We start from the raw sequence: 12,558 nt of genomic DNA on the forward strand, positions 1-12,558 counted from the left end.
CCAACCTGCTCCTCAAGATGCCACTATAACTTTACACTATGAACTAAAGGCTATTCTTACGTAGTCTTCTGCGTGTCATCTACCTCACTTGAAGGTAATCCCGATTTCGGCTGCGTTGCTCTCAATCCACTGATTCATCTCTTGCTCCAACTCTGGTGAGAAGTGGTTCTTCCAGTCACCTGTCTCACCTGAAATGTAAGTTTCAAAACATATCATTCCGTTATTGTGAGAAAAAAAAAGTTAAGGTTTCAATTCGTGCAGTGAACTTAGATCTTTCCCATGAGCGACCTGGCTGTTGTCCAGGAAACGTTATATTGCGGGAAACGACATGTAATCATTTATAATTTGTGCCGTTGGTAATGTGCCACAATCTTTGACGAGGTGATAAACAGGTGCCAGAGGCGTTGATCTACATAAAAGAAGAGGCTTAGATGCTTTATTACTCTCAACATGTCAGAGAGAACAATACAATACTGTAGAGGCAGTGGAGGAAAATCCACGGAGTTTTCAAGAATTTTTCACCAAGAATTGCATTGAACACTAAAGTACCAAACCCTGAAAATTCAGAGATGTCCTCAGGACCGGGATTAGAAAGAAAAGAAAGATAAAGTCTTCTCAATTAATAGAAAATATACTGAAACACCTTGTTCTGTTTTTCTCATACTTCCAAAACATTTTCTGATTCTCTCAGACCTTTCCTGATATTCCCTCACACTCTTATTTGCCTCTTTTATAACCCCTGTACCTTCTTCTTGATCTCCTGCTACTTGATTTTGTGAAGAGGCAAATGGGGAAACGGTAAAAGGCAAAATGAGGTAAAGATAAGATAGAGTGAGCACCTCGAAGGTACTGTTGAGTGTGTTAAATGACAGGATAGAAGATGTTGGATGTTTTGGCCCCAGAGAATCAAACTGGGGAGGAACAGTGTGAATTCAGGAGTGGTAGAGAATATGTGGATGAGTTGTTTGTTTTGAAGAATTTGTGTGAGAAATACTTAGAGAGGGACACGGTAAGTGGTTTGGTGAAAAGTGTGGCAAAGCGGCTGGAGTGGATGGTATTGCTGTTGCATTTCTTTAAAATGGGAATGGTAGTGTTGATGACTGGCTAGTTTGGATTTTCAGTGTGTGTATGGCTTATGGTGACATGCCTGAGGATCGGTAAAATGCCTGTATGTAGAGAGAGAGAGAGAGAGAGAGAGAGAGAGAGAGAGAGAGAGAGAGAGAGAGAGAGAGAGAGAGAGAGAGAGAGAGAGAGAGAGAGAGAGAGAGAGAGAGAGAGAGAGAGAGAGAGAGAGAGACAGACAGACAGACAGACAGACAGACAGACTGACAGAGAGAAAATGTTCGCATTACAGAAGCGTGCAGAGCGTGCTTGGTAAGTTGTACAGGAAAGTGATGATTGAGAGGGTAGTGGCACACACACAGAATCAGACTGGGAGGAACAGAGTGACTTCAGGAGTGGTAGCGAATATGTGGATGAGTTGTTTGTTTTGAAGAATTTGTGTGAGAAATACTTAGAGAAATGGAGGGATTTGAATGTAACATATGGATCTGAAGAAAACGTATTATGACAGGGTTGATAGAAATGCTACATGGACGGTGTTATGAATGTAAGGTGTAAGAGAACACCTACTAGAAGCAGCGAGGAATTCCTGACAAGAGAGTAAGGCGTGTGTGCAAGAAGGAAGAGAGGAGGGTGATTGGTTCAAGGCAAAGGCGGGTCTGCGGCAGACATGTTTCATGTCAAGGTTGTTTAATGTTTCTGGGTGGGTTGGTGTTGTAGGTGGAGTGGCTCGGGAGATAAGTCATTTAGTGTTTACTGATGACATGGCGCTGCTGGCAGATTTGAGTGATAAATTCCTGACGATGGTTTGAGATTGCGAGATTGTGTGAAAGGATGAAATTGAGTTAACATGATTAAAAGCAAGATCATCAGATCTAGCAACCGAAATTACCAGGGATTACACTGGAAGAAGTTCGTCTGATTTCACTCGTTGTAATGGTTACAAACTAGTGGGCAAACGTTTTACCTCGAATGAGACAAAATTCTTTTCCTTCAACAGAATTGTTAACATGGAATGATTTACCAATTAGCGTCGTTGAAAGTAGCACTACAGATACGTATAAGAATAGACTTGATGAATAAAAGCTTTATGGAAGATGAAAGCCGGCAAGGCAGCAGGTTTGGATGGTATTGCACTGGAATTTATTAAAAAAGGGGGTGACTGTATTGTTGACTGGTTGGTAAGGCTATTTAATGCATGTATGATTCATGGTGAGGTGCCTGAGGATTGGCGGAATGCGTGCATAGTGCCATTGTATAAAGGCAATGGGGATAAGAGTGAGTGCTCAAATTACACAGGTATAAGTTTGTTGAGTATTCCTGGTAAATTATATGGAAGGGTACTGATTGAGAGGGTGAAGGCATGTACAGAGCATCAGATTGGGGAAAAGCAGTGTGGTTTCAGAAGTGTTAGAGTATGTGTGGATCAGGTGTTTGCTTTGAAGAATGTATGTGAAAAATACTTAGAAAGCAAATGGATTTGTATGTAGCATTTATGGATCTGGAGAAGGTATATGATAGAGTTGATAGAGATACTCTGTGGAAGGTACTAAGAATATATGGTGTGGGAGGCAAGTCGTTAGAAGCAGTGAAAAGTTTTTATCGAGGATGTAAGGCATGCGTACGTGTAGGAAGAGAGGAAAGTGATTGGTTCTCAGTGAATGTAGGTTTGCGGCAGGGGTGTGTGATGTCTCCATGGTTGTTTAATTTGTTTATGGATGGGGTTGTTAGGGAGGTGAATGCAAGAGTTTTGGAAAGAGGGACAAGTATGCAGTCTGTTGGGGATGAGAGAGCTTGGGAAGTGAGTCAGTTGTTGTTCGCTGATGATACAGCGCTGGTGGCTGATTCATGTGAGAAACTGCAGAAGCTGGTGACTGAGTTTGGTAAAGTGTGTGAAAGAAGAAAGTTAAGAGTAAATGTGAATAAGAGCAAGGTAATTAGGTACAGTAGGGTTGAGGGTCAAGTCAATTGGGAGGTAAGTTTGAATGGAGAAAAACTGGAGGAAGTAAAGTGTTTTAGATATCTGGGAGTGGATCTGGCAGCGGATGGAACCATGGAAGCGGAAGTGAATCATAGGGTGGGGGAGGGGGCGAAAATCCTGGGAGCCTTGAAGAATGTGTGGAAGTCGAGAACATTATCTCGGAAAGCAAAAATGGGTATGTTTGAAGGAATAGTGGTTCCAACAATGTTGTATGGTTGCAAGGCGTGGGCTATGGATAGTGTAGTGCGCAGGAGGGTGGATGTGCTGGAAATGAGATGTTTGAGGACAATATGTGGTGTGAGGTGGTTTGATCGAGTAAGTAACGTAAGGGTAAGAGAGATGTGTGGAAATAAAAAGAGCGTGGTTGAGAGAGCAGAAGAGGGTGTTTTGAAATGGTTTGGGCACATGGAGAGAATGAGTGAGGAAAGATTGACCAAGAGGATATATGTGTCGGAGGTGGAGGGAACGAGGAGAAGTGGGAGACCAAATTGGAGGTGGAAATATGGAATGAAAAAGATTTTGTGTGATCGGGGCCTGAACATGCAGGAGGGTGAAAGGAGGGCAAGGAATAGAGTGAATTGGATCGATGTGGTATACCGGGGTTGACGTGCTGTCAGTGGATTAAATCAGGGCATGTGAAGAGTCTGGGGTAAACCATGGAAAGCTGTGTAGGTATGTATATTTGCGTGTGTGGACGTATGTATATACATGTGTATGGGGGTGGGTTGGGCCATTTCTTTCGTCTGTTTCCTTGCGCTACCTCGCAAACACGGGAGACAGCGGCAAAAAAAAAAAGATATATATATATATATATATATATATATATATATATATATATATATATATATATATATATATATATATATATATATATATTCATATATATATTCATATATATATATTCGCTATTTTCCGCATTAGCGAGGTAGCGTTAAAAGCAGAGGACTGAGCCTTAGAGAGAAAATCGTCACTTTGCCCCCTTCTCTGTTCCTTCTTTTGGAAAATTACAAAGAGGGGAGGATTTCCAGCCCCCCGCTCCCTCCCCTTTTAGTCGCCTTTTACGACACGCAAGGAATACGTGGGAAGTATTCTTTCTCCCCTATCCCCAGGGATAATAGAGAGAGAGAGAGAGAGAGAGAGAGAGAGAGAGAGAGAGAGAGAGAGAGAGAGAGAGAGAGAGAGAGAGAGAGAGAGAGAGAGAGAGAGAGAGAGAGAGAGAGAGAGAGAGAAATCTGGATTGAAAAAATCCATTTCATTTCCTCTCAAACCATCGTGAGGGAACTGGAAAACGTATTTGAAAAAGTGGAAATAGATAGATTCCTATTGGGTTCTCTTGACAGTTTCTCATCTACAGAACATTTGTCTAAGGAAAAGAAATCATGAAATGGAATATGGTTGTTTGGATATATGATTTCAGTTCTCTGACAAGTGAATATCTGAGAAACATTGTCAGCAAGTATGTCTGAGGAAAAGATATGACCGTAATGAACGATAGGCATCTTGCTGGGACAGTAGTAAGATGAAGGCTGCACGTGTGATAAGGTTTGTTAGAAGCTGTCTTGCAACCTGTTTTGATATATGCATATTGATCCATCGGTCTGTCGCGACAGAAAGGCTCGTAGAGGGAGTTGAGCTAGAATTTCTAAGTGAAAACAGTGTCTGTAAAGTGGAGAGAGTGAGGAATGAGTGATCGAGGGAGACATACATTATGAATACAGGAGTAACTGATACAAGAAAAAATGAGCATAGTAATGATTTGGTCATATAGAGAGATAAACGTTAGGAGAATGACTGTAAGATATATATATATATATATATATATATATATATATATATATATATATATATATATATATATATATATATATATATATATATATATATATATATATATATATATATATATGCATGAGTTGTACCTACGAACCTCTGTAGTACGGTCAGAGGCAAGGCTGGAAGATAAATAGATGGTGAACTAAAGAAATGTACACAGATTAGGGTGGTTGGGTGAGGTTATGTATAAGCTGCAAGACTGTATGCCACTGCAGCAGCAGTCAGGATATATATAAAAGCCTGGTTTACCAGTGAAGTGGACCATTTTCCTTAAAGTTAGTGTGGTGTCTCACAGGATCGATCTAGCTCCAAGCATCAAGGTCAAAACCAGTTTGATAAGTCCACTATACGTGGCGGGGGGAGGATGGGGGGGGGGGGGGGTAAGATTTAAGCGACACCCCCTCACCTCCAGACCCCTGACAATATTGGGTCTCAGTTCTTTGCACCTGGCCAGACACAGGAAATCACTGTGGATCGTCCATATATCAGTCAACAGAGAGGGAAAGAATATAGCCATTCGATGTGAGACCTCACACAAAGCTCATTATTGTTATCCAAGATGAATCCAAACCAACTCTGCTCACGAACGTTGGTTTGAGATACCAGGGATGTGTGGGGGACGTTAGACAAGCCAGTAGCTGCTCCTGGATGATATGAGATATGAATCATCTACTTCAATGAGAAGGCTTTCCCACAGGCGGTATAACGACAGGAAATTACAAAACGACTTAAAAACCTCTGACTTACGAGAAGGAATAGGCTGAAGTACGTGGGAGACGTTAAGGAATGCAGGACTATATCCTTCAGAGGCATACTAGATACCAAGTTATCCAAACAAAGAAAATATGATTCATATTTCGTTCCATTCATTACACCCTTAACCTCCCTGATCTCTTGCTCAGCTTACTCTGTCGTCTCCACGCGCTTTTGAGCTACCGTTCTCTGTGGCCTAGTTAGAATCGAGTATGAAGGAGGAATTAGCATTGGATACAGTCCAGCACATAACCCAGGACAACCACCACACCTGCAGTACACGAAGGTATCCCCTGCTGAGGTACAAGACGTGTGAAAAATGGCATAATTTAGCAGGTGATATCTGAAAGGTGGCAAAATGAACACTTCAACAGATAATACCACAACAATCAAACCTCAGGATTTGAGGTACGTGATTCAATCACTGTGTTATGGTATCATCTGTTTTTGTGGTCAACTTGCCACCTCTCGATTATCGACTGCTGATTTATGCCATCTTAACATTCAGTATACTTATAAGAAAATCCCACATGAGAAAGTCTATAACAATAAAGGAATTATTACTTATAGAAACTGGTAGAATAAAGATTATATTATTGTCTCATATATAGAAGGCAAGTCAAAAGGAGGTAAGAGCAAGAGGCGTGATAATGAACATATAGGTGGAAAGATGATTAACTAAGGTATTTACAAACAGAATCCTATATAAAGAAAGTTTGAATACAAAAAAACAAAAAACAAAAATGTAAAAATGCTGAGCCATGAACATCCCTATGGACTGTATAAGAACAGCAACATTCAACAGTGTTTTAACATGAGAAAACCTCACCCTCACCTTTCCTGAAGAATCCCCCAGCACGTTTCTGCACATCCTGATTGAATACCTCATTAAAACATTCCCGAGATTTCATTGCAGTAAAGGAAGTGTACTGCGCCACCTGTACAAAAAGAAAAAAAAACATTGGCATACATAGAATCGAAAATGCAGGTATACATAGGATGGGAAAATGTAAGTGTACATCGAAAGGGAAATTGTAGGTATACATAGGAAGAAAAATGTAGGTATACATAGGAAAGGAAAATGTAGGTATATATAGGAAAGGAAAATGCAGGTCTATAAAGGAAGGGACTATGCAGATATACATAGGAAAAGAAAACGGAGGGAGGGAAAACGCAGGTACACATAAGATGAAATGCTTGTCAACTCATAACTTCTTAATATTCTCATCATTATTCTCATCTGGTAGTATGTATGCAGATATTCACATTCATCTCACCTTTCTAGTATATTCATGGGAGAGTATCTATCTTAAGTGATACTGTGGTGAACAATTATGGTATGCAATGTTGATTCAAGTAGAAGAAAAATGTACATAGCCATTACCGTCATGATAATTCTCATCTGCTGCTAGATACAAGCGGAGCTCACAATCCATCAAATTACTGATACCAAGGATGCTTATCACGAGATAATGTACACTTTGTACACGGTATAAAGATAGACTAAATAAGTTACTTTTTTCTATCCTATGACAATTAATAACTCATAAACGGCCAGAGCACTGACCACAGGGGTGAAAGTAGGATTGAATAATGTTAGACAATGAAAGTGATTCATAAAATTCAACAGAATTTCAACCATATTCTTCCAAGGGTCAACACTCACCTTGTTTTCAGCGTTGCTCTAAAGATTATGTCAGTGTTGTCGTCTCTTCATATTTCCAGTTAGTACATCCATGTACACGTGTTTGGGTAAAAATGTAGCTTTTGAAAGCTGGAAACAAAAAAAAATTCTCTCCAAGGCAGCATGAGAAATCCCTCGAGTCAGGTTTAAGCGTTTATCCTCAAACATTTGTGAGTCAGCAAGAGTCTTCACTCATCCATTGCGAACAATCAATGTGTCCACAGACACAACTCAATAAACAGGGCCACCTTCGGCCAACCAGCTAGTATCATCAACTCTGCCACCCACCAAGTACCAGGAAGTTAACCTTTCGCAGACTGTGAAAGCCAACCCGAAGTGGCCTCCGAAGATGCAGAGGGAAGGCTTTTTAAAGAGGAGGGAATGGGAAGGCAGGATGTTAGAATCAGAAAAAGAATGCTTGAGATAAATGGTGTATCCTATGATGATGAACATACCCACATGAGACAGAGGGATTAGAGAAATCTTTAAAGGAAATAATCCCTGAGTAAAACCAATCTTGAAGGTTAATTGGAGGATGTCTGGAAACTGATACCCCAGAGCCTCACACATTCGACGAAGTTAAGAAGACGAGTGTCCAGAAATCCTTACTAGAGTGCCTCCAACAAAAGTATTTGAGAAAACCAAGGAATAGGCCATTGTCTCCCTGCGTGAGCGATAGTGTAGAGTCCAGGTCAAGCGAATGATAATGTTCGAAATCCATGTAACAAAAATGGCGCGGTTTATGAGTTTGTGTATACTGACTCAGAAATCTGATTATATCATCATTATTATTATCATTATTATTATTATTATTATCATTATTATTATTATTATTATTATCATTATTATTATTATTATTATTATTATTATCATTATCATTATTATCATTATTATTATTATTATCATTATCATTATTATTATTATCATTATTATTATTATCATTATTATTATTATTATCATTATTATTATCATTATTATTATTATGATTATTATTATTATTATTATTATTATTATTATTATTATTATTATCATTATTATTATTACTATTATTATTATTATTATTATCACTATTATTACTATTATCATCGTTATAATTATCATTTCTTTTACTTTTTCACCTTTTCCCGGATTAGCGAAGTAGCGCCTGAAACACACGGAGAAATGGCTTCATTTCCTGACATCGACTCTTCCTGACATGTATAAGGCACCGATACCAGAGCACTCTGTGGCACCGATACCAGAGCACTCTGTCCACACTCAGGCCCCACACACCTTTTCGTGATCTCCGTGACTGCTTCATCTGCCTTAAGTCAGCCCAGTGACAGCGCGTCGTCCCCTTGTATGCCACATACCTCCAATTCGTTCAATCCCTTGCACGCCTCACATCCTGCTACAAGTTCAGAACCCTAACATTCATAGCATATTTCACTCTATCCTTCCATCTCATCCTTGGTTTCCCCTTTTCCTTGTTCATTCCACTTCCACTCCAATCATCACTCATATCCAAACCATTTCAGCACACCCTTTTCATCAATCTCATACACACTCCTCTTCCAACCACACCTCTGTCTTACCCTATCATTTCTAATGCAATCAACCTTCCTCGCAACCTATATTGTCCATAAACACATTCCAAGACATTAACCCTCTTCCGCTCATTGTCATCTATACCCCACGCCTCGCATCCATACAACACCATCGACACTACTGTACTATCAAACATACCCATCTTTGCCCTCACAGACAGTGCCCTCTTTTTCCACACATTCCTGAATATACCCTCACCCACCTATGACTCACTTCAGTTCCCATGGTTTCATTCGCTGCCATATATACTTCCAGATACCTAAAATACTCCATTTCCTCCGTGTATTCTCCATTCAAACTCACACTCTAGCTAACCTGTGTATCGTTTTTTCTTATGTTGAAGGCTCCAGTCACGGACTAAAGTCCACATTAAGGCCGGGCCTTGACTGAAATACAGAGAAAATTATGAAAATGAAAAAGAAAAGACAAGGGAAAGTATTAACGAACATTTGACGAAGTGAAAAACCTGTTTTTTGAAATTTGCCAGGTCATAGTTATTGGAAAAGACAAGAGAAAGTAAAGAGTTCCGAAGCTTCGTCGTGTAGGGAAAGAAGCAGGTATCAAAACGGCCCACCCTTGAGTTGCCAATGGCCATACAGTAGTCATGTGACGCAGCAGCTTGCTGAGTACTGTGTGGTCTCGCTTGTGGTGGGGGCACACAAGCAGCCAGCTCTAGGGAGCAAAAACCAAAATAATACCAATAGAAGAGGGAAAGTGAACCAACATTGCTGCGTAGGGTAAGCCTAGGATAGTTTATAAGTTGGATTGCTTTCGACTCAACTCTGTAAAGTAAGGATGCAGAGTTAGAACCAACCGAAATGTGAGAACAGGACTCCATACAAGGACGAATCAATCCCTTGTATAAAGGGAGAAACTGTTCAGAGAAGTTTCATCAAAACAGGACACCCAGTTTCTTATAGGTAGACTTACCTATTCCCGCAACGTGGGATTTCCAAGAAAGAGTGGATATTACAGTAATACCAAGTATGTTCATTGAATCAAGAGATTGAATTACGTAGCCATTAATGGAGAGACGAGAGTTTTGAGGAGTTTTCGACAGAGAAATAGGTAGAAATTGGGTCTTGGAGGCATTAAACTTAACAAAATTTTGTCTACTCTACAGGGATATGCTGTCCAAGTCTGAATTTATTGGGGAATCTGTGTCAAGACGAGATGCAGATCGAGTGAGAAAAGAGTGAGCAGAATTGAAGGATGTGGATGAATGAAGTGTTGAGTCGTCAGTGTGTGAGTACATCCGATTATTTATGGAGTAGATGAAATCTTTGGAAAAAAAAAGGAGAAAATGTTTAGGGGACAGGACAGAACCGTGAGCGACACAGCCGTTGATGGAGAAAAGAAGAGAGGTTGATCAATCAGCAGCCACAGAGATAAATAGATGTCTCCTCATTTACTCTCAACTTTCTCCTTTCCCACCCGCCTCTGAGCTTAGGCTCTAGCTTTTACCATTTCTCACTCTTATCTACCACCAGCAAACATTATCTGACTCACCCATAAGCACCTTACCCCTACCAGACTGCAGACCTACCCTCCCGCCAAAACTCTCACATTCACTTCCCCCTCCACTTCATCCATAAATAGATTAAACAACCATGGTGACATATATACACACTTACCGTAGACCCACCTCCACCTTAAACCGCTACTTGCTCGCACACACGTCTTACTTTCTTAGTAAAAACTCACTGTTTTTAATAGCCTTCTTCCCACACCATATATTCGTAACATTTTCCACAAAAAAATCTCCATCAGTCCTTTCATATACTTTCTCCAGATCCATAAATACGACATACCATTCGTTTACTTTACCTAATCTTTTCTCAAATACATTCTTCAAAGCAAACAAATGATCCAGACAGCGTCCCAACCACCACTGTACCATACAACTTACAAGGTATGCTCAACAAATTTATACCTACGTAATTCGAACACTCTTTTCCCCCTTGCCTTTATACAGTGACATTATACCTATCAATCCTCAAGCCCCTCACCATGATCCATACACACACTGAAAATCCTAACCAACCAGTCAAACACACAGTCATCCCCTTTCCTATGAAACTGAAATGCAGTACCGGCTACTCCAGCAGCCTTGCTCTTTTCATTTTATGAATGGTTATATTTATTTCATATTCATTTATCATACTTAATCGCCGTTTTCCGCGTCAGCTAGGTAGAGCAAGGAAACAGACGAAGAATGGTCCAACCACTCATATACACATATACATACATAAACACCCACACACGCACATATAGATACATATACATATATACAACCATGTACAAATTCATACTTGATGACCTGACACACCCGTAGAGACCTGAGTAGTAGGGTCTGGTTATATTACATGAGTGTCCTCTGACTCCACATGTGTTACCATACGACCCTCACTGCCTGCTTCATTACCGTGTAAGATGTGATCCTGTTAACATCTACTGATGTCTCTATACTTTCCTCCATGTGTGATTTGTTACCATTGGCTTCTGAATATGCTTAAGCATATATATGAATATATATACGAACATAGTACATAGAAACACGCACCTTCATAGAACATACAAACCTCCAACAGCCAGGATCGAACCCGGGACCCTTGTGCCACAAGCGGGAATGCCGCCCCTAGGCTATGGGCCTAGCTAATAGGATATAACTATTCGAATACTATGTACTCGAATACCCTTCGTCTCACGTTGATGAGCAACGGGGTCTACACCGGTTATTTTCCAACAGGCGCACATAGCCAGCAGATAGCATTTTACCGAACCTAACCGTACAACGCGGAGGTATATAAATACGAACAAAGTGCATAGAAACGCGTACCTTCATAGAACATACAAACCTCCAACAGCCAGGATCGAACCAGGGACCCCTGTGCCACAGCCGGGAACGCTACCGCTCTCTGCTCATACCACCAATAATTTCATACCTCTGTAAATCGAACACTCACCTTGGCCATCCCACTCCCCTACCCCTTGCCTTTATAGTGGCACTACACAGGCATTCTGCCTATCTTAGGGCACCACCCTACTACTACTACTACTACTATTATCATTATCATTATTATCATTATCATTATTATTATCATTATCATTATTATCATTATCATTATTATTATTATTATTATTATTATTATTATTATTATTATTATTATTATTATTATTATTATTATCATTATTATTATTATTATTATTATTATTATTATTATTATTATTATTATCATTATTATTATTATCATTATTATTATTATCATTATTATTATTATTATTATTATCATCATTATCATTATCATCATTATTACTATTAGTATTATTGTTACTATCATCATTATTATTATTATCATTATTATTATTATCATTATTATCATTATTATTATCATTATTATTATTATTATTATTATTATTATTATTATTATTATTATTATTATTATTATTATCATTATTACTATCATTATCAGTATTATTATCATTATCATTATCATCATCATTATTATTATTATTAACATTATAACTATCAAGATTATCGTTATTATTATCATTATCATTATCATTATTACTATTACTATTATTAGTATTATCATTATCATTATTACTATATTATCATTATTCCTAACTCTTTTCCGTTGCCTCATTTTTTTGCAAC

The 12,558-nt window shown here is 39.1% G+C and overlaps 1 pseudogene; it reads right to left on the reverse strand.

Annotated features, from left to right (window-relative positions):
* The window catches only part of LOC139756797 (sulfotransferase 1B1-like), a 51,051-nt pseudogene that overhangs the window by 343 nt on the left and 38,150 nt on the right, over positions 1-12,558 (reverse strand).

This window comes from Panulirus ornatus, chromosome 2 (genome assembly GCF_036320965.1).
Source record: "Panulirus ornatus isolate Po-2019 chromosome 2, ASM3632096v1, whole genome shotgun sequence".
Taxonomy (NCBI): Eukaryota; Metazoa; Arthropoda; class Malacostraca; order Decapoda; family Palinuridae; genus Panulirus; species Panulirus ornatus.